Source organism: Fukomys damarensis, unplaced genomic scaffold (genome assembly GCF_012274545.1).
Source record: "Fukomys damarensis isolate Sample0158 unplaced genomic scaffold, DMR_v1.0_HiC HiC_scaffold_16, whole genome shotgun sequence".
Taxonomy (NCBI): domain Eukaryota; kingdom Metazoa; phylum Chordata; class Mammalia; order Rodentia; family Bathyergidae; genus Fukomys; species Fukomys damarensis.
The window spans coordinates 95,078,761-95,082,142 of record NW_022900928.1 but is presented as its reverse complement, the minus strand read 5'-3'; the positions used below and the strand labels follow the sequence as shown (position 1 = coordinate 95,082,142).

Below are 3,382 nucleotides of genomic sequence, written 5' to 3'. Positions count from 1 at the left end.
TGCTTTTTTTTTTTTTTTTGGTAGCTTCAGAACCAGACTTCCTCCAAAGTCTGTTTTTTCCTTCAGCCTCTTTCTTCACAAGAGATGTAGCTGGATCAGAGACCTACTTCCGGAATTTCATCCTTAAAGTTTTCTTTCCTGAAAACAATTTCTGGTATCAATAACTATGAGCTCTCCATCAGATGAATATAATCATTAGCAATATTATGGGAAGAGAGTTTATTATAAGAATTAGGCCTTATTCATTTGTGGCAAGAGCTGAGGAACAGCAGGCTAGAAGGGAGTAGTCAAACGTCAAGGAGATGGCTGGTGGGCAGGGCTCTTGGAGGGATGGTTCAGGAGCAAAGGTTGGAGCTGTGGGGGATGACATTTAGGGCACATACAGCCATTTGTGAGACCTAAAACAGTAGTAGCAGAAACCCGCTCCTACAGTAGCTGTTGTCTGTAGGGGGGCTACCTCTGTGGGTTTGTGTCTTTTGGATAAGCCTTGCTGCTGTTGGCAAACTCTTGAGAAGATAAACTGGCACAGATTATAGAAGAGGGAGAGAATGCCCTTGGTCTGTTGCACAGCTCTGCATGTGCCAGTCACTGTGTCCCTGCATGATCACAGTGATCTTCCAAATGAAACGTATTTTACCAGTATCTTCTAAACTCTAAATGAATGCCTCCTTGACCACTCTGACCCCAAAACATGCTAGAAGTATAGTTCCCAGACTGGATAATTTGACTTAACAACATCTTTCACAGGGTGGCTCCTTCCAGAATGATACTTCTAGTCACCCACCTTTTCAACCCTGCTGTGGTCTGCAGACTCCTATTCGGGTTGTGATGCCTCGTGACCCATGCACAAAACTGGGATGTCTTCATTCTAGATTTTCTTTCATGACTGTGATTCCAGTTGTCCTCCTACTCAGAAGCACAGTTTTAGCTGTTGTTATCTTTTCTTTCATGAGTTGCCATGATGCTGGAGTCTTGCCAAGCAATATTAATTCATAAGTAATGTGACCTTTTAACCCACTCAAATAAAAATACATAACTTCAGACTGGAGAACATTATTTTTTTCTCTGAATAAGTTAGAACTAAGAAATATGCCAAGTACTTTTGCTCCTTAATCATCTACATTTGACCAATGGAAAAGCAAATCTCTAATGCTAGGACTTGGCATCCTAGTGTTTTTCACATCTCAGATCCCAGTTGCCTAGTCCAGGGTTCAGAACATGTGAAAGTGAGATTCTGCAAGCAGGTGGTCTGCTGTGGATTATGAAAATCATTTACCTGTTAAACCACTGTGGGAGCATTCATGTGGATGAGCCAGTTATGAGTTGGTATGAAAATTTCAACTTTAAACTGTGGCACATTCTTGAATCCAATGAGTATAAAGTCTACAAATGTAATTCTGGTGCCTATGTTATTTCTTGGAGTTTTGAGTGAGTGGGAAAAGGAAAAAAGTAAGGATATTTATAGATGGTAAATTTTTCACGTTTAAAATGCACACATATGTATATGCATAATTTATAGATATCCTTTCTTTCTTCCTTGTGAAAGAGCACAGAATGTGATAATTCCATATCCAGACAACACTAAGGCTGAATATTATGACCTATAAATTTAATTTGTTAAAAAGAGGCCTATAAATATTTAAATCAGTCACAATAGTATTCTATAATGTAAATTGCGTATTCCTTAGGTTGTGGAGATTGATAGAGGAAGTGATGTCACCGTGGGGACCACTGTGTGGTGACAAAGGAAGCCTTTGCTTCCCTGTCTGAGCTGGTGAGCCTCCACCCTGTGCAGACCCTACCATGGACACCAGGCTCCTCTCCTGGGTCGCCCTCTGTCTTCTGGGGACAGGTGAGTCTGCAGAAACCCAAGCAGTTTCAGTGTGTGTGTGTGTGTATGTGTGTGTCTATGTATTGTGTATATGCATGTGTGAGTTTATGTGAGTGGTGACTAAACTATTTTTCTCATTTTATTCCCAACTTTTGTGTCCACAGATCACAATGAAGCTGGTGTCTCCCAGTCCCCCAGTTACAGGGTAACAAAGAAGGGACAGAATGTAACTTTCAGGTGTGATCCAATTTCTGATCATTGCTTTTCTTTATTGGTACCAACAGACCTTTGAACAAGGCCCAGAGTTCCTAATGTATTTCCAGAATGAATTAGCATCAGACACATCCAAGATGCCTCCTGAGCGGTTCTCTGCTGAGAGGCCGGAGGGCACCTTCTCCAATCTGAAGATCCAGGATGTACAGCAAGGGGACTTGGCTGTGTATCTCTGTGCAAGCAGCCACAGTGGGGCACAGGTACCTCCTTCCTGCTCACAAACCTCCTTCTTTCTCCTTGAAGCTCTTAGAGCTCCTAAAGACAGCTGGACATCTGTTGTCCTTTGCATAAAGAGAGAGCACAGGAGAGCTCTGCAAGCACTCTGCTGTAAACATGGGTAGAAGGAGACCCTCATGATTTGTTTGGTTTTAGAAGTCCCCAGGGAGCCTAACACTGCAGGGTAAAGATTGGATATCTTAGCATTGTGGTCAGACCTGTGACAGGTGGTCTTTTCTAGGACTTTGAAGTTGTCGCTCACCTACATTAGCTTGGGGCCGTGCACAGTGCCCCCCCATCCGTTGACCCATCTGGTGTCTGGAAGGCTCAGGGTTATACATACACTCCTTGTTCAGACAGAAGCCTCTTTCATCTCTGTCACAGTGAAAATTTCCCACAATATAGCAAATTTGTTTTCCTTTTTGAAGCTAAAGTCTTTGTTATGTTTATGACAGTTAACTGATAAACACATAAATAGTAGTAATAAAACTTCGTTTCTTCTGCTTTATTTAAAAATTCATTTCTTTCATTTTGCTTTTGTTTTCCAATACTTCCATCCAGATATATAGACTAAAGCTTGCTTTCACTACCATTCCAACCTCTTCTTAATTACCTGACTCGGTCTTCTACAGACTGTTTCTTAAATTAATTATGTTTATTGGTACACATTTTAGATATACATTATGATAACATTTATCATAGGAAATTTGTACCTGTGTATGATATAGCTTGATTCTTTTCTCCTACCCCCCTCTATTCAATGCCTCTTCCCCTCCTTATTCACAAAAGTTTGTTTTCATTTTTCCTTTCTTTCTTTTCCCTTCCTTTCTTTCCCCTCTTGCCCTCCCTAGTTTCCCTTCCCATGTGAACATTTTCTTCCTATTTCACAACATCTATTATACATTTTGTCCTTATTTACACTTTTGTTCTTTCATACCAGAGAAACAATGCCACATTTAAATATGTGTGTTCCATTTATTTCATTTAAGAGTATGATCTCAATATGTACCCATTTAGCTAGAAATGTCTCCTTTATCCTTCTTTTTTTTTTTTTTTTTTTTT

The 3,382-nt window shown here is 40.4% G+C and overlaps 1 long non-coding RNA gene across 1 annotated transcript in view; it reads left to right on the top strand.

Annotated features, from left to right (window-relative positions):
• The first annotated feature begins 1,782 nt into the window (after positions 1-1,782).
• Positions 1,783-3,382, top strand: part of LOC104850649 — a 6,355-nt gene continuing 4,755 nt past the window's right edge. The window contains exons 1-3 of the long non-coding RNA XR_777030.1: positions 1,783-1,852; positions 1,996-2,068; positions 2,155-2,304. This is a non-coding gene — a long non-coding RNA (uncharacterized LOC104850649). The remainder of the gene's footprint in view (positions 1,853-1,995; positions 2,069-2,154; positions 2,305-3,382) is intronic.